Below are 23,766 nucleotides of genomic sequence, written 5' to 3'. Positions count from 1 at the left end.
CAAGAGTTGAAAACTTCACAAATGTAGGCTAATGCCAAACAAGTACTGTAGGCCTACAGGCACTTCGCTTGCTCATGGTAACTGGGAGAATACAAACCAGGCAAAATCAGCAGGGGATCTCGGAGTAAGTGGTCCCCAGAGGTGTAGTCATTGTTTAAACTGACTTACCAACCACTGCCACACACACGTTAAAATGTAGAATACCCAAAGACGACAAAACACTTTTTTTTATTTCAAGTCCCTAAGGGCAGAAATTATTTGTTTTTGACCCTCCACTATTGCCTTTTGGCCCTCCACAAGTTCCTTCAGGCCAGTTGTGATGTCTGCTAGATTTGAGAGTACCTTCTTCTCAAAATTCCTCCTCCTTTTCTCTTCCAGTTTTCTCTGCCTCTCCAGATCCGGGCGCACCAGGGACTCGAGCGCAGCCGTCCTCCTCTCTGCATGACTTTCATAAGTGTGAAAGAAAGGAGAGGAGGCTCGGCTGGCTGTATGGTTGATGTTGCTGGAGGCTCGGTCTGAAGAGGCAGAATCTCCTGGCAGCTGGGAGCCGGTCTGCCTAGGCTGTGGATCCAGCCGACTGGGGAACAAGGGAGTGGAAACAACGGTGCCCGCCGGAGCACTCCCAACCCCTGATCCTCCAAAAATGTCATCCATGTGCTGTGTGACCAGACAGAAAGGTAAATTGCAAGGCTGAAATGACTAGTCATACATGGCTTTTGTGTATGTGAAATGGAAATGTTTTGCACACAATTTCAGATCTCAATGAGGTAAGGTAACAAGAACACATTATTCTTACTGCATAGTACTCCCATGCAATCCTCTCCTCCTGTTGCCTGGCATCGGTCCTTCACTCGTTTATAGGTGGACAGCATGTTCTGAACTTTCTTTCTCAGCTGCTCCACAGACATCCTGTATCCCTTTTCTTCCATTTTTTTGGCGATTTATGTGTAATACGCATGTTTATTGGTGCAGTACAGGTGATGGTGTGACTTGAGGAGTGAGATCAGAAATAGGTTTATCTAGTGTTTGAGTTCTGTGACTATATGAATACGGGTACATATGTATTTGAATGTACTTACTGTATTTTTTATTATCAAAACAATACCTGGTTGGGTGTGGGAAGGTGACTGCTGGATGGGTGCTGGGTTCACGGATACAGGATGTCTGGGAGCAGAGCTTGGACCTGGGAGTGGTGGCCGGACAACAGGAGGTAGCTGTGCAGTGGAGCTGGGGCCTGATGGGAGGGATGGTAGTGGCAGCTGCTGCCTCACCACAATGGTGGGGGACAGAGGGACGGGGTTAGTGAGGGTGGAGCTGGGGCCTGATGACAGGGATGGTAGTGGCAGCAGCTGCCTCACCACAATGGTGGGGGACAGAGGGACGGGGTTGGTGCAGGTGGAGCTTGGGCCTGATGAGGGGGTTGGTGGTGCCCGCTGCCTCACCACAGTGGGGGTTGGTGGTGGTGGGCCTGCAGAGTCGGAATTCAAACAAAAGAGTCATGGTGAGTATGATTGAGTTATAAGTTAGGCTTTATAAAGAATAAGTCACTTGAAATGGTGTAACTTGAATACCTTGTATGGTTGCGGACTCCCTGACCTGCTTAAGCGTCAAAGCAATTCTTTGTCTAAAGATAATCATCCCAAGAATAAGTTATGTCATCAATGTTTGAGTACATTCCCTTTTTCCCCTTAAAACAATTGTACTTTTCACTCACCATTCTTGAGCCTTTCGGCGAGTTCTTTAGACACCTTAAGTGTCACTGTCCCCTCTCTGTCCTGAATTTTTAGGGTTTCCATCTTGTGACACTAGTGGGTGGCAGCTTTTTGGCCATATATAAAGGTCTTAGAGTAACGGCCTAACATAGAACACCTGTTCCAATCTGAATACGTGACCAACCAGTGAATAGCGTGCGTTTGGGAAATTCAGCATGCCTGTGGTATAATCACTATGCTGTGGGAACATTTTTGTCTTCAACATGTTTTCAAAATGCAGGCATGAGTAAGTTTGCAAGCACAGGTTTGACATATTTAGGTTAATGACATTTAGGCTGGGCCTAATGATTTTTCCCCCTAAATGATGTGCTGATATGAGGATATCATGGAATATTCTTTGTTTATCATTTTGAACCCTTTCTTGTGTTCCCATGTTTCTATGTACACAATATTGTTTAATTATGTGTCTATGTGGATTGCACAACCAAATAAATGACATGACCTAAATCCCAATTGATTGTTGGAAAGTTCTTTATTGATATTTCCATACAAAGGATGTGTATTATAATAAAGGAATGAGTACATTAAATTGTCCTCATTGGTCAAAGGGATAAACACAAATTGGGGCTCATTTCCGATGTTGTTTTTGAATCTTTATGAGTGTATGAAGGAATTAAACAAAAATACAAATTACAGTCCATTCATCCACTGCAAATGTCAAGCATCCCAGAGACATTTAAAAACATACAACATCAAACAGAGTAGATTATAAGTAGGCCTACAGTGCATGTAAGTAGGCTACAGTGCATGGGACACTGTGTAGGCCGACTGCTAGTCTTTTGGGATAGGAAAGGGGGAGAAGAGGGACCCAGTAAAGAAGGGATAGTGAAGCTATAGCCTATCACTCTATGTGGATATTATCACACATAATCAAGCATGCTGGATGCAAAGGATTTTGAATAGCAGCAAATCTACTGAATAAGGATTAAGTAGCATAGTGCTTTGGTCTCCAATCTGATTACTTATTTGAACATTCACTTTCACACCGTTTAGCACCTTTTAATTTTTGGACAGACAGGTGTGAAGAAGAAACCACAAAAATCTACTCATGATTAAAAAGATTTGAACTCCGGTCGGCCGATCGCTAGACTAACGTGTTAGCCACTTCACCAACTTCGGGTGATGCACTGGTGAAGCAGTACTACCATATAATTTATTCTAACATATACCTCAAACGTCTTTTTATTGTTTCGAAGAAATGAACACTGCATTGAACTGCACCCAGATGTACAACGGAAAAACATTTGCAAAGAAGGACGTTACTGTAAAGCAAACATATAAGATAACGAATGTGAAAATCCCATAGACTGTAGGGACAATCCTTAACCCGCGTCATTTGTGTCTGAAGCCTGAGGACCAATTAGGAGAAAGGTATGTCGTCACAGAGGCGGTTCCATGTCAGTGCAGCCGAGGAAAGCCAACTGCTTAAACTGTCTTAAGGCTCAGGCTCCCGCGGGATTTTAAAGTCATGTGATATGGTGACATCATGGTCAGTTCCTCTCCGGCTGTCAGAAGTCGGACAGGATTTCTAACCAGAATGCATTGCGTCCATCCCAGTATGCATTGTGTTCAACCCAGCATGCATCACATCAAGTCAGATCTGCATAGATCTGCCTCAAGTCGAACACGCCTATTCTCTGGTAGGGGATTCTTCTAGTGGTGTCTCCGCCCCCTTCACTGCGAGACAGAAGCGTCAATTAGACTTCCGCATACACGGGAGGAAGGTCGAGCTCGTTCCGGACTGGAAAGGAATGAGGAAACGCGCTTAGCCGCCAGTAGGCACTTTACTATCACACAAACACACACGCATACACAGGCAAAGGCAGGGCTACTTTCCTGTAACGTGTGGAGTTGAGAACGTTGATACGAGGTCTTTTCAATTCCTTCTACTGACGGACGTTCAGGGGGTCGAGATCTCGGCGGCAGGCTTAAGTGGAAATTTTTCTGACTGAAAGTTATTGAGGTTTCACATTGCTGATTATTTGTGGCAGTTGTGAGAGGGCATAAAATATCCCAAGCACAATGGATTAGCAGTCCATTGCCTTAACCACTCGGCCAAAGAAGGGGCAAAAGGGACTGCTAGGAGGGGGGAAAAGGGGGAAAGAGAAGAAAAAAAAGAGGAAAAATGAGAAAGTCGCCGGTTCGATCCCCGATTGGAACATGTCTCAATTAACGCAAACTATTAAAAATTGCTATGAATCTGTAAAATATCGCTTATAAACAGATACAAATAAGATTGGCATGAATAATAATGCTTTATGATAATAATAAGTGCAATTTATTTTCGTTGTACAGGATGTACAGGACTGAGCGGCAGTATTTTGTACCACTATACAGTACATCTAGTAATAATAATGAGTAAAGAAGGAGAAAATGCAGATAATGATTTTTTAATTAAATACTGATGGGGCCAACAAGTTGCACACTCTTGCCAGGATTTGCACCTGGAGTCTCCCACCCAAAGGATGGACGTGTTACTGTTACACCACAAGAGTTGTGTTTTTTGTTGTTTTTTCTTTTCTTTTTCTTGCATCAGCAACTATCCTATGTTTTTTGTTTTTTAAAAATAGTTGCAACAACAACTAATTATTTGTTTCTATTTGCAACAGCAAATATACTTTTTTTCTACTTTAGTAGTATTTTCTTTTTGCTTGTTTTTTCTTTGCAAATAGTTTGAACAGTGAATGAACATATTTTCTTAAAAGAAATACAAAATATTATTATTAAAAATATTGATAAAAAAAGAATGTATTTGGTGTATTTACAAAGAGCTTCTCCACTCCTCAAGGGTCTGTCCAGATGCAGGGCAGTACCATTTGCCACGAACCTGTGAGTGTCCAGTTCACTTTGATTTAGGTTGACCACACAGCTTACACTCATAGTGGTAGCTCTCTTTTGCCTTTCTCTTCTTTGGGGGCTCACCTTTCCTCACTCGCTCCTGGTTCTCAAGGGCTGCCTTGTGTAATCGCCATTCACGCTGGCGATTAAAGGGATCTAGTGCTTGGTGAGGGAACCTAGGTTGGTCAGGACAGGAGGGGGTGGATGACCAGCCCTGGGAGAATGCTGAGGGTTGTGGGTGGGTTGCAGACCAGCCCTGGTTGGAGGACCAGCCCTGGGTGGATGCTGAGGGTTGTGGGTGGGTTGCAGACCAGCCCTGGTTGGAGGACCAGCCCTGGGTGGATGCTGAGGGTTGTGGGTGGGTGGTAGACCAGCCCTGGGTGTGAGCTGGGGGCAGCTGATAGGCAGATGAGCACTCCTGGGGTGCCTGAAGAAAAGAAGTCCAGCTCTGGTAGTGTGTTGGGGATGGCTGGTAGGTAGAGCACCAGCCCTCTATACATCTGTTTTGAGAGGAAGCAGCATCGTGCATGGCAATAGCTGTGTCTCCCCCACCTGTGTGTGGAATGGCACATAGTACAGATGTTCTGGAATGCCGCTGGTGGATTTTTGCATCACCCTCACGGTTCTCAGGCTCCTGGAACTTCAAAAGAGTGTGTCCATGCTGAACTGGCTGTGATGGTAGGTCCACCTCCAGGAGCCTCAATCTGCTGTGGAAGGATTTTTGCTGAGGTGATTAATAAAAAAGCCAGAATAAATAAATAATTTTAATAAAGAATAAATGGTTTGGTTTGTTGTGTCTGTTGGACATTAAAATTAGCTGTTCATTAGTTTTCCAATATTATTTTGATGTCTGATATACTGTTGACATAATATTACCTGCAATGTGAGGTCATGAGCCTGTGGTACAGTCACATCAGGCCGTTCGTCCTCAAGGTCTTCATCCAAGATCTCAGGCAGGATGTCAGCAATACCAATCTGCTGGCTCAGAAGATCTCCTCTGTTGGACTGTGCCAGAAGATACTCTACAGCAATACGCTCTCCTGCAATAAGTATTCACCAAGGGAAAAATGATTGATTGATTGATTGTTTACTTGCCTACCATGTCACAATATAGGTTTGATCATCATCAACAGCAGACTTTTCTTACTGGTAGGTTTCCCAGGGGGGATAATCTCCGGGAGAAGAGGTTTTCCTAACACTTTGTTGCTGAGCACATTCACATTGGACATCAAACGGATGTTATATATCTTTGTCCTGGATGTCTCAGTCATACAAAGCGCTTGTGCTGACCGGTTCAAATTCCACCTTGACACTGTGAAATGAACAATCTGCAAATAGATGACCAGATGACACAATCCACATTATGCGTGTGCACTGTGAACACATACACGTGAATATTATATGTATGTAGAGACACATGTACACACACCTATACACAAATATTACAAATATACTGTATATGAGAGTAGGCAGATACCTCTCAGCTGCCTGCTGGCCTGGAGCAGAGCCACTGTGCTTCCGAGAAGCTCTTCACAGTCCTGACAGGGTCTTTTTCTTGCTTTTCAAGGAGTATTTGGTAGGGGACTTGTCAATGGGATCCAGGCAGGAGTACAGTCTCAATATCTCTGCTATTTCAGAGTTTGAGAGAGCTGTTATTGTCCGATTAAGGCTGACAAGATACCCTGCCAAGGCATCAACTGCCTCCCATCCGGGAATTCCTCTGGGATAACATCGACGATATATATATATATATATATATATATATATATATATATATATATATATATATATATATATATATATATATATATATTGTACAGTTAATTTAAGAAAAAGGTGAAGGAACAAGCATTTCTAATGGTGAATACATTAACCACTTTACCAGAGTTGAAGTGATGGGCCCACTGTCTTCAAATGGGGAGCTGACAGGACTGCTAGCTACACCACTTTCAAGTGTAGATTCCTTAAAGGAGAATTCCGGTGTGACATTTACCTAAAGTGTGTTGAAACATGATACCGAGTGTGAACGTATGTCTCATAGCTCATCTCGGCTTGTCCCCTGCACTCAGAAATCTGGCGCTAGTTAGCCGATGCTACCAAATGTTTTTCGATGGGGGTGCCTCGGGCATTGGCCTAGCAATGCAAATAAATCACTGTTTTACACCATTTACGAGGCTCAAAGTACCTCGATACTTCATTGGTAGACTTCCGAGAGCCTTGACATTTAAAACGAGACATTGAGAACTTTGAAAAAGCACTGGTAGTTTATTAACAAGACTATTTATACAGACAGTACCTGTAAGAAGTTTACCATTCGCCGCCATCTTGAATTTAGTCACGATAAGTCGAGCGACGAGTACGAATGAACAGGTATGATAAGGGATCAGATTCCAAAGACAATTCCGTGGCAATGCATGGATTCCAGTTGCTGCTACTGGAAGAAACTGGAATCCATGCATTTCCACAGAATTATTTTTGACTGTTGACTGTGCCAACAAATATTTCACAGTAATACGCTCACCTGCCATAAGTAGTCAACAGAAAGAAAGGAAAAAAAAACGATTAAAGTACAATGAGTGAGTGAACAGAGGTGTAACCTTCAGGTAATATCTGACAGTTTGGACAGAATATTGTCCAGCATGTTTTTTTTTGCCATATAATCTTACCAGTAGGTTTCCCTGGGGGTATAAACTCCGGCAGAAGTCCACTTCCCAGGACCCTGTTGCTGAGGGCGTTCACACAGGACATCAAACATATGTTGTACATCTTTGTGTGTGACGTATCACTCATACTCAGAGCTTGCCGAGACCTATTGAGGTTCCATCTGGATAACCCCTCCAGCAAGTACATCTGTGTATGTACAGCATTACATCTCCACCCTGGCAAGACAAAAGCATTGGTGACAACAACAAAAAATAATGTTATGACAACTTAATACACTGCATTCATTAACAAATTGTTTCAAATATTTAGCATTTCAGCTTGCCTGGGATGAAACCACACTGGTGCCGATGAAAGGAGGAGCCTCTGCCACATCTAAGGACATCAAGTGTTTTGTCTCCCTTCTCCAGGCCTGATCCAATGTTGGTATACAACTGCACACCAGGTGGATCCTGGATACAGGGGAGGTGCTTCTGCTGTGTCTCCCACACAAGAGACACACCCTCATGATTAATTAGATGTAAGCCACTTGTGTCTGTGAGATCCCACGTGGAGTCCAGCAGTTGCTTTATCAAAACACGAGTCTCCTCAACCCCTTGGGTTCTCCTGCGGCAGTGCTTGGCCAGCTCACTGGACGTGATGCTGGACAACACCTGTGAGTCAGTGGGTATGTGACCCTGGTGCTTTTTCTTTAACTCAGCCCTCTTGGCCTCTTTGAGGCGGTGAATGTCCTTTTTGTCCCACTCAAAGGTGCCATATAGTGGATGGTGCTCTGTTGTAAGGCCTTTGGTGAAGCGCCTCATGAAATGGAAAATATCAAGTCTCAGCACAGAATTCAGCACTTGCCCAAATGGTGATAAAGAATGTCATTGGCATGAACCGTCTCAAACCACTGGGCCAGGGGCAGGGGACTGAAGGGTGGTGGCGGCTGATACACAGCTTCAGACTGGGTGAGGACACAGGACTTTTTGTGGACCTCACAATCGGTGAGGTAGTCGATGGCCCGCCTTGCCCACTCCCCACTGTGTATCTCCTGCAAGGCCTGCTGCAAATAGCTGGAGCTGTTCCCTGATTTTCTTGGGCGCAACATCGCAACACACCTCCTGTCCAGTGCCAAATGAGTTGTGAGGACAGCTGGAAATTTGTATCGGTGGGGATCGAGCCGTTTTAAAATTTCAGTGCTCCAAGGGCAGACAGGAATCATGCATTTGCTGCACCTTGGATAGTCTCCACCCACCAGATAATACCTCGAATCTATGTCAATTACCTCCCTGACTTTTGTGTAAATGCCAGAATGGTGCATCTTCCTATTGCACTGGGTGCATTTCAGAGGGATGCCCCACATCCGCATTGGAGCCCACAGGAACATCCGCTGGCGGAAATAATGATGTGGATCAGAAGGTGAAATAGATTTGGTGGGGCTGGGGGGATGAAACCAGTTCTGAGACAGATTATGTTTCAGCTGTCCAGTACATAAGGGATAACGGCCGCCGAGGTGTCCTGTTATACGGAATTAATGGACGAGGGCGAGGGGCAAAAAACTTGCCTCCGCCCGAGTCCATTAATTCCGTATAACTGGACACACCTCGAAGGCCGTTATCCCGCTTATCACCCAGTTGCCACTGTAAAGCAAAGGAAACACGCGGTTCCGTTTAAAAAGAAGCTCACTAGTTCAGCTTGTTGTACAACTTTAGCATGGACAGTTAGCTTGTTTACAGTTGATTCCATTGTTGCGAAGCCTGCAACCAAAGATTCTAGAGCGCTGCAACTGTCGTCCCAGAGAGGGTTCAAGCGGAGCGAGAGGCGCAAACGTTCGACAATTTCCGCGTTCGATTATTGCAAGGGGGAGGGGGGGAAAATCCCCCTTTATGCAGACCAGAGTAAGCCCTTGCTGCACTAATGTCAATGGAGACTTGTGGAATTTTACCAATAAATTGGTCATTGTGTCTTTCTGGATTTGTTGAGGTTTTTTTGGAAAATAGTGTAATTTTTTTAGCGTTCGGATTTGTAATAAAATAACTTAATATTAGACCATGCTGCTGCCAGTTACTGTCCGGTTGTTAGCATGCTAGCTAGCCTCTTAGCTAAGGTAACATTTTAAACGGAGAAGTGTAATTTCTTTGAAATGACAACTAGCTGAATAACATTACTGACATTAGTTAAAGTGGATAGTTTATACTCAAGCGAATTTGCAACAGTATATTAAGTTTAAGCGAAGTCCTTCAACTACTAGTCACTTGTTAGTGCATAGCTGTATTGTATTGTATAGCTACTACCATCCACTTGTATGGCGCTTTAAGCTAGCGTTAGCTAGCCAGCTAGCTTGGTTCACATGACTAATTAAATTATTTATATCATGTCCTAAAGAATGATTCATTGGTATCATACATGATTATAGACAATAATACTGTGAACACATTTATGTATATCTGTTCTTATTGCTTATTAAGAGAGAAAGTTTATTTAGTGAGGTAAGGTGACACTCCCACTTATGCAGACCGGAACTGTCCCGTTTTGCTCCCATAGTAACGAATTACATTGCTCTATCTTGCTAGTAATCAAGGATCTTTGGTCGTCCTACTATGGTTGTTACCATTCATAAGCATTGATATGGAACGGTGTCCTGTTTTAATAGCCACCCCACCAGCCAATCAGAAAAGAGTATTTCTTCTCTCCGGGTGATAATGTCATAAAAATGTGGGCGATCCTGGTCAGCTGGCTGGATGACTGGTGAACTGCTTCGGAAGAAAACTCACCCAGGGCCCCAGCTGTGGCGCAACTGGCTGGGGCACCTGCACCGTATGGGTTCGATTCCCGCCCCGTGGTCCTTTCCGGATCCCACCCCTGCTCTCTCTCCCATTCGCTTCCTGTCACTCTCCACTGTCACTATCATTAAAAGCATATATAAAAAAATATACTTTTTATATACTAAAAAAAAAAATAATAAAAAAAAAAACTCACCCAGTTTACTTCATGAGGCTGCAGAGTGAGTGGGTGTCGTGGTGGTGCTGGTGACGTCTCATGGGCTGTGGGAGGAGCAGGAACAGGGTCAGGAACATCGGGTGGGTCACTGTGTTGCTGCCGGTGTTGTCTCTTGGGCTATGGGAGTAAGAAGTACAGGAACATTTGTTGGACAGCTCAAAAGGATAGATAGATACTTTATTGATCCCCAAGGGAAATTCATGATCTCAGTAGCATACCGACATCACACACACATTCACTAACAGCAGAAAAAAGTAATTAAAAGTATATAATATAAAAAAACAACTAAGCAATATGGACAGTAAAAGATAAAGAAAATACTAAATATACAAATTATACTAAATAACACTTAATCTAAATCAATTCTAAAAACAGTATCCACATAGTGGGTGATTAATCAAGAGGCGCTTGCAATGACTGAGGCAGGGACTGAGCCTGTGATTCTCTGTGTATAGTAAGGTAAGGTAAGGTGCTCTGTGTGAATGAGTGTTCTTAACTATATTAAGAAAAGGTATACGTGTGGCCACAATTCAGCTGTGGTATAGAGGGAGGGGTTATGCATATGTGCTAATATAGCACGCAAACAGTGAGGCAGTAAGACAGTGGTAAAAAGTGGCTAGTGGACAGACAGTATCCAAACATGTAGGGGGTGAAGAGGCAGACAGACTATGCAGAGAAGTCTATCTCTCCTCTTCCCTTAAGTGAAGCATTGAATAGTTCAATGGCCCTGGGGACAAATGACTTCCTCAGTCTGTCTGTTGTGCAAGACAGTGAATGAAGTCTCCAGCTGATCAGGCTCTTCTGCTTTACGATAGTGCTGTGGAGTGGATGACACTCATTGTCCAAGATGTTGATCAGTTTATTCAGGGTCCTTTTGTCAGATATTGAAGTGATGCACTCCAGTTCAGCTCCCACTACAGAGCCAGCTTTCTTTACCAGCCTGTCAAGTTGCCCTGCATCCTTCTTCTTTGTGCTTCCTCCCCAGCATACCACTGCATAGAAGAGGACGCTGGCAACAACAGACTGGTAGAACATCCTGAGGAGCTTGCTGCACACATTGAAGGACCGCAGCCTCCTCAGGAAGTACAGCCTGCTATGCCCTTTCTTGTAGAGTGCATCAGTGTTGGCTGACCAGTCCAGTTTATTGTCCAGGTGGAGACCCAGATACTTGTAGGTACTTGGTGACACTCCTCTAGGTGCTGTAACAAGCCAACAGCCCCCCAGGCCTTTGCACCACATTGCTCACACTGCTCCTAGACGTGCAGTCTGACAGGTGCTGCGTGTAGTCTTCGCACATCACCCCCCGACTACACAGCGAGCATGTGGCAGACTTCCCCTCGCTCACCCTGCACAGGGCCGGAGCTTTCTGAACTACACCTGTCTGTGGTCCTGGAACTTTTACTTTCCCAGCTTCTGCACTGGCCTGAGAACTTGGAGCTGCTGCACCTGCACTGGTCTGTGAAGAAAGAGCTCTCCCAGCTGCTGCACTGGCCTGTGGAGAAGGAGCTCTCCCAGCTGCTGCACTGGCCTGGGAAGAAAGAGCTCTCCCAGCTGCTGCACTGGCCTGGGAACCTGGAGCTGTGGCACCTGCACTAGCCTGTGAACTATAATTTGTTCCAGCTGCAGCACTGGCCTGTGGAGCACTCAGCTGACCTGCACTGGATGCTGTCGTCCCTGCCTTCTCTGCTGACTGGGAAAAACAAAACTGGGTTTACATTTAAAGTACATGTCCACTAACAAGCCTAACAATACCCTGCACCCAAACATTTACATACTCACATGGTTTAACACTGGAAAACAAACAATATAAATTCCAGTATATTTGCATCACATCACAGGTTTAATGATTCAATGGCATTGCTTACCTGGTGGCAGTGATGGACAGTAACAAAGTAGATGTAATTCGTTCCTGTAATTAAGTAACATATAGATGTATCTGTACTCAAGTATTTATATTTGGTGATAGGCTAGACTACTACTCCACTACAATTTTGAGTGAAAAATCGTACTTTTTACTCCGTTCCATTTATTAAAACCTCTCGTTCCATTTGACCAAAGCGAATCGTAATGAAAGGTCAAGGTAAAGATTCTATTACCGATTGCTCCTTTTTAACACTCTCTGATCACAGCCAGTGCACAATCACGCACCAATCAGGGCTCAGCGCGCAATTTGCTTTGAAGTCCTTTCGATTTCATTCATTTGATTAGACATTGTGTGCGGGAGAGCTAGGTTGAATTCATTACAACGCAAAGCATTTTGCAGGATGATGCTCATGCTTACTTAATGCTACAAAAATGACAGAACTGATGGAAGAAACGTCCCGACACTGACTTGCCTGAACACCCGTGGCGAACTTTTTGAAATAGTGGAAAGGAAGAAGGATTAATTTTACTTTAAGTGTCTTCTCTGCCTGCCGAAGAACAATATTATATCCTCGAATTTAAAGAAACACGTTGAGGTAAGTGATTTTCATTCTGGTAGGTTTGATGACTAGCAACCGAATTATTTTAAATTTAACCTAGGCTTACATTGTCTGCATTGTGTGTTTGGCTAAATTAGTTTAGCAGCTAGCATAGCTTATTACACGGCTCTTCTTAACCTGTTGAGGAGTGAATACTTTAAGACAATGCCGTTCCCCAGAGAGTGAATTATTTTCCTGGCTCCTTCTAGAATTCTACGTGAACGTTCTATAGTTTCAGTGTTCTTAAAATTGTTTAATTAAGCAATATAGCACGAGTGAGAGTGGGGTTGGTCATGGATATTCCCACTTGTTGTTCGCCCAGCCAACCACGGGCTGGAGGCCGAGGGCGAGGCAACAACAACAGCCGTGGGAATATCCATGACCAATCCCACAATCCGAAAGTGCTATATTGCTTTTATACAATTCTACCACAAATTAAATAATCTGAAAAACACCCCATTATTGTTTAAAAATGTTAATTTCGACATCGTTCTTACAGCATCAAAAAATAGTTCCCTTTTCAATAGACAGCGTCTTGGTTGCTAGGTAAGCAACATTCCAGACCCCTCCTTACTGGTCTTTGTGGTTTACATGTCTTCTTGAAAGAAATGTGGAAATCACATTCATATCTAGGTTTGCTGCATGCATGTTACAAGGACACTGGGCCATGTCATGTAAGGGACATGGTACTGCAAAAAAACGGAAACATAATCTACATTGCAGAACCACTCAACTTTATTAATGTATAGTGAATAAATGTTACACTACTGTGCACAGCCTGACTTGACGATGCTAGCACGTTAGCAGCGGTTAGCTAATTATGCTAACGTTATCTACAAGTCTCCTCCAAGTGACAATCATATTATACACAATGCTGGCAATCCTGAGAACAATTAGCATCCTCGTTTATCTTACTTACATTGAGTTGACTGTGTGGCTTAATCCACAGATGTGGTGAAGCACTGTTTTGTTATGGTTTGCTAAGGAGTAACCCATTGCTTGAAATAGTGGAGAGCTGGGTGTCAAATCTTCACATTGTGTCGCGGAGTGATTTATTATTAGCTGTGCTGAGTCTGAGTTGAAATGTCCATGTTCCAACTCATGAAACGTCTCTCGGCCAATCAGAAACAAATAAATAGTTCCATAGAACCCAATTGTTGTATAATGGCAGAAAAGTCCCTGAGGGTAATTGTTGCGTCATGTTATAGAACCTTTTTCGAAAACGTTCTAATCACATATTTGTGATCGTACTCCCAGGGGCCCAGCTGCATCTGATCACATATTTGTGACCGTACTCCTCAACAGGTTAATGCTGTTGAATGCTCCCTCCCTTCTTCCTAGCGTTCGGTGGTCAATTCTTTGACTGCTGTCAAACAAAGTGGTCTTTTTCGTTCAAAAGAATGTTTAAGTTCATTGTCATTGGTGAAGTAGCCTGCCTTCATTTCTCAGCCGAAAACGATTAAAAATGGTAGCTAAACAAATAGCTTTTGAAGACAAATTGGGTGAAGTTTATGTTTTGTTTTCGTTTTGGCAAGTAGCCATAAGCGGGATAATGTATAGGCAAGTTGAATGCATTTTAGTCCGTGAGCCAGAGGGGTTGGTCGTTACCGAAAAAGTGGCAACGGCTACCATACCTTTTCTGAAAGCTGTTTTGAGTTATCACACGTAATGTAAACTAAGGTTGAGAAAATAATGCGTATAAATCAAGCAGAACACTGACATTCTATATTGGACATATTGGAATATCTTATTTTGTTATGTTTGGTATCATTGTAAAGGGGAGACTCTGAGCTTTCATTTAAATCCTTTTGTGAACATTTTGGATAAGTAGGCTACAGCAAACCCTGGAGCTCTTCAAACTTTTAATCACACACATTTTCCTGCCGTTTCTGCCTAAGTCATCTTTTGTCTTTTAATCAGAGCATCAGAGAAACAAAATCCAAACACTGAAATACTGGCATGACCCTAAGGATTCAGAAAATGTATCATTTACCCATTTTATCTGATTTGGAGGGGGTGCTTTTCAGTCTAATATCAGACATGGCGTTTGAGAAAATAATGCATAAAATTAAGCAGAACACTGACATAGCCGAAAATCTAAAAACGGTATAACAAATGACACATGGATTCCTATGTTTTAAGGTGTGGTAAGCCCAATTATGACATTGCCATTACTGTAAAAGGTCAAGGTCATGACCTTTAGGCATGGTCAATGACATTTTTACACAGATTGCATCATTCAAGGCCACGACACTAATCAAACTCCTCGTCTCTATTGTCTATTGCCTGGGACAATATTGACAGGCTGGAAGAGACACTGATGGGCTGTGGAACATCCCATAGGGTCAAGGGTATAGCAGTGCGGCCTCGGATGTTCGGTCCTGAAGACCAGCTTGTGCCTAGACCAGCTTGTGATGTGCCCAAGAGCAAACAGAGACAGTTCTCTGTATCTTTGCCAGCTCTGCCAGTGTATGCTGTGGGAACTAGGTGTGGTCCTCCAACTAGATCCTGAGGTCAAGACAGATATCTGTGCTGATACTGTGAAGAAGAACTTGTTATGGTTGCTATGCAGACTACACTGTGCCACAAATCAAAGCGTCCCTAGCTAGACAGGTTACAACATCTTAGCATCAAACTCTGTGGATGTTATTCCCAGTGTTGTCAGTGTCACAAGGTCGGTTCGTTTGCTGCTCACGGGCCTCGAACCCGCCACCTTGACACACACACACCGGCATGGGAGACGAACGCTCTAACCACTGAGCTAAAAGCCCAGGCTTCCAACTCAGTGGTTAGAAGCGTTCTTAAGGTTAGGGCTGTGAGGATTTACACAGGCAACTAGCATGCTAGCTCAGTCTGCCTCTGTTACATCAGCTATCTGCCAACCATCAGTGCCCCGGCCACCCAGATGGCAACTGTTCATGAGAATCTTCTTCAAAGTAAAAAAAATCACGACTTCCTTACACATCAGCAACAAAGTCAGTTGCCTTTGATTAGGCTCTCTACTGTAAAGGATTGGGATAAATGCAGAGACCAAATTTCCCTCACGGGATCAAAAGAGAAACGGGGACATGTAAGAGGCCGTAAAGATGTGATGGAAAATTTCACACCTGTTATCACGCCACAGGAATCAACCCGTCTGTGCTTAATCCCAGTTGGGATGAAATAAGAAAGGACTGCGCTGCGAAAGCAGGGTTCCGAACCTGTTATCACTCCACAGGAAACCCCATTGGATTTCGAAGTCCAACGCCTTTAACCTCTCGGCCATCACAGCTGCAAGCCTTGACTGTACAGACAAAAAATCAACAGAGAGGCAAACTACACACTCCAGCCAATGAGAAGGCAACAATAGAAACTCATCCAGTATGCCTCCAGTGACACAAAGTCCTTTTTGCAAGTACAAATGAGAGGGTTATACATACACCAGGGCTTAAATTTCACTGCGGGATTGCGGGTATTGCGCATAATTTGTTCAAGTCCCGCAACTCTAGCCATCATAATGCCAGAAATTCCCATATACACTTTTACAGCCTGTCTGATGACGTTAATATAGCCTAATCATTAAGTGGCGTGAATGCGGTGCTATTGACGGGACTGATCAACTACCGAGTTGAATTGAACATAGCTTCATGCAGACGACACACACACGGGAGAGAGAGAGAGAGAGAGAGAGAGAACCACTTTATGCTTCGCCAAATAGGCTACCTTCTACCATGGCAAACTTTTTACATCTGGAAAGAGCTCCTTGGTAACTATCCTGCTAGCTCAGGTCACGTCAACACTTGATCCCAGAAAGATTGTCTTCGACATGTCAACATTTATTGTATCTAATGACATAGAAAACATAATGATTTGCATACACATACCGCACTATGCACAACTTTTATTCACTAGCTTAATACAGCCTAAAACCGTCAAGGTTGAAGGGGGCTAATTACTCCATAGAATTACTCTCAGGTGTGGTTTTCTTAAAGTGACAGGCACTCAATTACACCTACTCATCACCAATGTGCACTCAATTGGACCTACACACCACATTAAAGATATGCCTAAGTGTTATAGGTTAAACGCGTCAATATGAGGCATTCAAATGACTAAATATGTTTAGCTAGTAGTAATTACTAGTAAAATGCTATACTTTAAAAATGCATTATTAAATAAATACACTCTATATGAATTCAAAAATATATGATAGAAACATATCACATAAGCTATCATTTTCAGTGTGTGTTTTGTGTGTGTGGAGAGAGTCAAGCAGAATCTAGGATGTCCACTGTTGTGAATGATCCCACTACAGTATATATTACTGATGACGTCAGGGTGGTGGGGGCCCCAAAATCAAACACTTTTTTAAAAAAAGTATCGAAGTATTGAAATCGCAATTCTTGACTTGGTATCAGAATCGACCCCCCCTCCCCCCCAAATTGTGTAAATCCCCCCTACATGAATAACCTAAGGGGGGAATTCCCCCCCATTTTGAAAAATGAATTTTAAGCCCTGTACACACTCGTGGGAAGCTTGGTTCACTTGGAACAACTGATAAAAATGGCCATCGTAATGGTAAATTTACATGAACAACATGCGACAGGTTTAGTTAGAGAAGACACTGCTATAAAGAATTGGCTGGACAGTACAGTGGGCAGTGCTTCGACTTGGCCAGCTTCACTCGCGGTCCTGCGGATCACGCGGTATCCTAATTTACTTTAATTAGTGTTTTTTTCAGTGACGCTGCAACAACCCAAACAACCAGTAGATGTCTCAAGTGAGCAGGGTGTCTCGTTAAAAAGAAATGGAGCCTGGAAAACCCTACACAGACTTCAATACAGACTTTAGCAGACTGGTTTAGAAATAATTTAATAGCCAGAAATATGCCTGTCCTGCCCTAATAAAGAAATATTTGGTTAACTGGCGAGTGAATCCGTTTGCAGCCGTGAAGAAACGCAGGACAAATTTAACATTCTGGTTTTCTCGAAAGTGCAACGATGATAGACAGACATATTTGGACAAAATATAGAGCATATTAACCTCCGTTGCTCAGCCAAATGCCTTCCTGTTACGTCCTGTTATCACAGAGTTACAGGCTATAAACCATTTTTGATGGTCACAAGTTTACTTCATTAGCGGTTTATTTTTTTGATTATTAAAGAGTGTTTTTCATTTGAAGGTTTGACTTTGTGCTTATTCATAGAGCATTTAGTGCTCTCCCCAATCCCAGACGTTCACATTGCATGTTTGTTTGTAATGGATGCAAGATAGGCTACGCGTTTGACGGCAATGAATTGTTAACAGAGATGAACCAAGACATATAGCCCAGCAGCAATCTAGGGACTGTTCATTATTTATTGAAGGGGCCACCGGAGGAATTTTGAGTGCTTCAGTCAAAAGTTGCATGACCCTCCCTTGCCTGCTAGAAATTGTTCAATGACCGTCTGACATAATTGTTAAAAAAGACATGACCCTCCCCTGCCAATTGTCGCTGTCTTCCGCCCGCGCTGCTTTGAGTCACAGCCACACACTGTGATAACGTTTTTAAATCAATCTTTCCCGTGAGCTTGCATGCTACCAGTCCTTCCTTTTCAAATGTGTTGCACCTGTTTGCACAATTTCAAAAATAATTATGTGATTAATAATATGACAAATAATCCCTGTGCACGGGGACCGAAACAATGCATGCCAACTTTTTCCGTGTTTATCACATATTTTAACTTTCCCCCGCTGTCTTGCCGTTTTAATGTTTTCCCGTAGAATATCCCATATTTTAATACTCTCATAACAGCCCTGCCATCGGGCCTGTCTCTGTGTTGCCCTGTTGCTACCCCCTTGCCTTTTCAACGAAACAGATGTCTTCAAATCATCGTTTTCCTTGCTTTAAGGCGAACTTAGAGTGATGTTAACCTATTTAAGTTTAACGGCGTGATTGTCGTGAGAACACGATTCATTGGCGCTTGCATGTTCGGCCTTATACATGCAAAAGTAATTTGTTTGTTCACTCCAAGTTGGCTTACCAACTCTGCACTGTAGACCCTAACTGGCTATTTATATTTTTCTGTGAAATAAGCAAATGTATTTGTTCAACTTTATGAAGCAGAATTACACACTAGGCTACTTGGAACATAACACATTTGACAAAGGACAGATGTATGTTGCTAGTGACAAAATATTAACTTTCAGTGTTTTACGATGTCTGTCATGGGGAAGTGTTTTTCCCCATGCATTTATTCTAGGCTACTGTCAGTGACTGCTGTGAGAGAAGCGGGTTCTGTGTTTCGTTCATCTCTGTGATTGACGCGAGAGAAGCGGGGTCTGTGTTGTGTTGTGTTGCGTTGCGTTGCGTTAATTTATTTTCATTGGGCATGCCGTGCCGTCCACAGCTCTTTAGTTCTGACAAAGCCGAAATTACTTCTTTTGAAACAATGAGTGCAGGAAGCGCGTTTGTATGGTGAAGTTGCTTGACGGGGGCGATCCCAAGCAGCTTTTAGCTATAAGGCTACTTTGAGAACATTTCCTAATTCACCCGACACTAATATTCAAAATGTTGAAAACTATTTCGGCATAGCCTATAAAGCAGTTTAATTAAATGGAATGTTAGTTGTAAACAAACAAGCTACTTGGTGAGGCTTGGCCTCACAGATGCACTAGTGCCTTAGATCAGCTGTCCCCAACCACCGGGCCGCAGGACATTCCTAACCGGGCCGTAGCCTACGACATGAGTTTAAAAAAAATGCATGCAAACTAAACTAAATTTAATTACGCTTAATAATGTCGCGTTTTACATGGCATAGGCCTATATGCAGTTGTTTGATTGCCGCGTATTTTGCATTTTGCAAGGTCTATTTTCTTCGTCTGTCTGTCGCCTTCAACACTTTTACATATTGCCTTCCAAGCGCGGCCTCAGGTCAGCTCCTTCCTTGATCAGTTCTTGGCGAGCGGTAGTGTCACACTAAGTTAGCTAAACTGCTAGAATGAGCAACAAAAACAAGCATCTTCAGCAGGTCACTGGCCAGAGTGTTTTGAGTTGTGAGAGCAGAAAAAAAGTCACCGTTAGCTGCACATTTTAGTGATGAGGACTGGGTGTCAAAAACTTCGCTTACCTGTTTGACATATTGGTTTGCTTAATGACCTCAACCTGTCACTCCAGGGAGAATGACAACTGTCTTTAAACTGGCAGATAAAGTTGCTGCATTTAAAGCCAAGCTTGATTTGTGGGATTTTGGACCGCCGATATGTTCCAAAAAGTAGTGGGGTTTTGGGAGAGACTGAGGCAGGGCCCTTTCTCTCGCAGCTGGTGCGCGATCACCTTGTTGCGGCTCTCAAATGAGTTTGGCGTTACTTCCCATCCTTCAAAGATTCACGGTAAACCAATGAGTGGGTCCACCCAACCCATTTGTCAATATCGGAATAGTCCCTAACTTGTCAGCGCAGGAGGAAGAGCAGTTGATCTAAATTGCAAATGGCGGTGGTCTTAAGAGTGTGTATAAAGGAAACCTCTCTGGCGGGTTTTGGATCAAAACCAAAGCAGAATATCGAGATAGCCGTAAAAGCGTGAAAAGCGTTTCCCTGCGTATGTATCACGAGGCGGGTTTTGACGGCAATGACTGCAACTAGACAAATTGCCTTGTCGACTGGACATTTCAAACACACTGAGGGTGTCACTGTCTTCCATCACCCCCAGATGGAAGCTTCTGGTTGCAGGGGGAAACAAGCAGGGCTCCCACTGATTATATTTGTAATGCATGCGTTTTGTTCCCCATATTTTGTTAAGCATGTTCACACTTATAGATGTAGCTTCAAGTTGTTCAATATTCATAGTTCATATTGTTCAATTTTCACTTCTTCAACTTCCGCGTTTTTCACAAGAGATCGTTACCTTCACTGTTCATACATAACTGGAGCTAGTTCTTTTCAAGTAATGCATGCACAACACATATGGAACATGGAACCCCCAAACCCCCCCCCCCCCCGGTGAAAAAAAATAGGAATCAAACCGGTCCATGGTACATAAAAGGTTGGGGACCCCTGCCTTAGATGGCAAGAAAAATCTTCACGATATAGGCCTATTAACTGACCACCCAATTCACGTTGACTGGGGGGCAGGGGGGGGGATTAGCAGTCCATGTAGCCTTTTCCATAACCACCTGTCCTACTCACGGTTGGAAAGTTTTCCAAGAGAAACTGCTGAGGTTTGATGTTGTTATTATATAGTAGCAGTTATGAGATAGGTGAAAACATGACCCTTAATGATAGTGTATCTTCGGAAAGAATAAAATCGACGAGGACTGGATTCGAACCCACGCGTGCAGAGCACAATGGATTAGCAGTCCATCGCCTTAACCACTCGGCCAAGCGAGGGGCAAAAGGGACTGCTAGGAGGGGGGAAGAAAAAGGAAAAAAGGGGGGAAGAGAAGAAAAAAAAGAGAGGAAAAATGAGAAAGTCGCCGGTTCGATCCCCGATTGGAACATGTCTCCATTAATACAAACTATTAAAAATTGCTATGAATCTGTAAAATAACGCTTACAGATACAATGCATATAATAATAATAATAATGCTTTGTTATGATAATAATAACAAGTGCAATTTATTTTTGAATAACAGATACAAATAAGATTGGTATGAATAATAATGCTTTGTTATGATAATAATAACAAGTGCAATTTATTTTCGTTGTACAGGATGTACAGGGCTGAAAGCAGTCATATTTTGTACCATATACAGTACATCTAGTAATAATAATGAGTAAAGAAGGAGAAAAAATGCAGATAAAATGTTTTTTTAATTAAATACTGATTGGGCCAACAAGTTGCACACTCTTGCCAGGATTTGCACCTGGAGTCTCCCACCCAAAGGATGGACGTGTTACTGTTACACCACAAGAGTTGTGTTTTTTGTTGTTTTTTCTTTTCTTTTTTTTTTGCAAATAGTTGCATCAGCAACTATCCTATGTTTTTTGTTTTTTAAAAATAGTTGCAACAGCAACTAATTATTTTTTTCTATTTGCAACAGCAAATATACTTTTTTTCTTTGCAGATTGTTTGAACAGTGAATGTGAACATATTTTCTTAAAATAAATACAAAATATTATTGGCAAAAATATTAATAAAAAAGAATGTATTTGGGGTATTTACAAAGAGCTTCTCCACTCCTCAAGGGTCTGTCCAGATGCAGGGCAGTACCATTTGCCACGAACCTGTGAGTGTCCAGTTCGCTTTGATTTAGGCTGACCACACATCTTACACTCATAGTGGTAGCTCTCTTTTGCCTTTCTCTTCTTTGGGGGCTCACCTTTCCTCACTCGCTCCTGGTTCTCAAGGGCTGCCTTGTGTAATCGCCATTCACGCTGGCGATTAAAGGGATCTAGTGCTTGGTGAGGGAACCTAGGTTGGTCAGGACAGGAGGGGGTGGATGACCAGCCCTGGGAGGATGCTGAGGGGTTGTGGGAGGATGCTGGGTGGCAGGCCAGCCCTGGGAGGATGCTGAGGGGTGGTGGTTGGGTGGCAGGCCAGCCCTGGGAGGATGCTGAGGGTTGTGGGTGGGTTGCAGGCCAGCCCTGGGAGGATGCTGAGCGTGGTGGGTTGGGTGGCAGGCCAGCCCTGGGAGGATGCTGAGGGGTTGTGGGTGGGTTGCAGGCCAGCCCTGGGAGGATGCTGAGGGTTGTGGGTGGGTTGCAGACCAGCCCTGGTTGAAGGACCAGCCCTGGCTGGATGCTGAGGGTGGTGGTCCAACGTGGGTGGATGCTGAGGGTTGTGGGTGGGTGGCAGACCAGCCCTGGGTGGATCCTGAGAGTGGTGGGTGGGTGGAGGACCAAACATGAGAGTGTGCCAGGGTGCCTGGTAAGAAGACCAGCCTTGAGTGTGAGCTGGGGGGGCAGCTGATGGCAGGCGAGCACTCCTGGGCTTGTTCCAGGGGTGCCTGAAGAAAAGAAGTCCAGCTCTGGTAGTGTGTTGGGGATGGCTGGAAGGTAGAGGACCAGCCCTCCATACAGCTATTTTGTGAGGAAGCAGCATCGTGCTTGGAAATAGCTCGTCTCCCCACCTGTGTGTGGAATGGCACTGGCGGACAGTGGTACAGGTACAATCCACTCCCGATCACCTGGCTTGATGACCCGGAGGAACGGCTTTGGCAAAAACCTGGCCCGCTTACCTCTGGAAAGTGCAGAGGGACTGGGAGCCCTGGTGCTGCTGGTGGAAGAGCAGGAGCAGGAGAAGAAAGAAGTGGTGTGCCACTCTGAGTCGCTGGTGCCATCTCAAATAGTGTGGAAGGGGCAGGAGCAACTTGGAGACGGATGGTTGGTGTCGCCTCCTGGGCTGTGAGGCAGACTGGAGCTGGAGCATCTCGGGAGAGACCGGTGGTGTCAGTGTCTCTTGGGCTAGGGTGTAGTGGAAGGGACGGGCTGAAGGGGTTGGAGGAGAAATGCTTTGGGAGGTCTGTTGGAGAATTTAAGACATAACACTTCTCAAGGTGCTCTGATAACCCTCACAGCTCCCTTTGGCCTTTGTGCCGCAGTGCTCACACTGCTCCTGGACATGGAAGTCTGACAGGTGCTGAGTAAACTGGTCAGAGAGCACAAAGGGAGCATGTCATAAAAGTTCCGCCAGTCCCTGTCTGCTGTGGACCTGCTGCGGTCCCTGTCTGCTGTGGACCTGCTGTGGACCTGCTGCGGTCCCTGTCTGCTGTGGACCTGCTGCGTCCCTGTCTGCTGTGGACCTGCTGCAGTCCTCAGTCTGCTGTGGACCTGCTGCAGTCCGGCGTCTGCTGTGGACCTGCTGCGTCCCTGTTTGATGTGGGACCTGCTGGGCGGTCCCTGTCTGCTGGGTCCCTGACTGGGTAAAACAATATGGAAGAAGAAAGCATCAAATTCCTTCTAACGCCTCTCAAAACTAGTGACTCAATATAAAAGTGAGATCTTCTCAGATTACTTACCCGCTACCTGTGTTCGGAAGTTATCGGAACTGCACGATATCGCTGTTGCTAGCCAAACTAGCAAACAAGCGTTTAAAAACATTTGACACCCGGCGAGAGCCCTGCAGCAGCGACGATCACCTCCCTCAGCTGTGC

This window comes from Alosa alosa, chromosome 24 (assembly GCF_017589495.1).
Source record: "Alosa alosa isolate M-15738 ecotype Scorff River chromosome 24, AALO_Geno_1.1, whole genome shotgun sequence".
Classification (NCBI taxonomy): Eukaryota; Metazoa; Chordata; class Actinopteri; order Clupeiformes; family Clupeidae; genus Alosa; species Alosa alosa.
The sequence above is the reverse complement of the archived record's forward strand: the minus strand, read 5'-3'. Positions refer to the sequence as shown.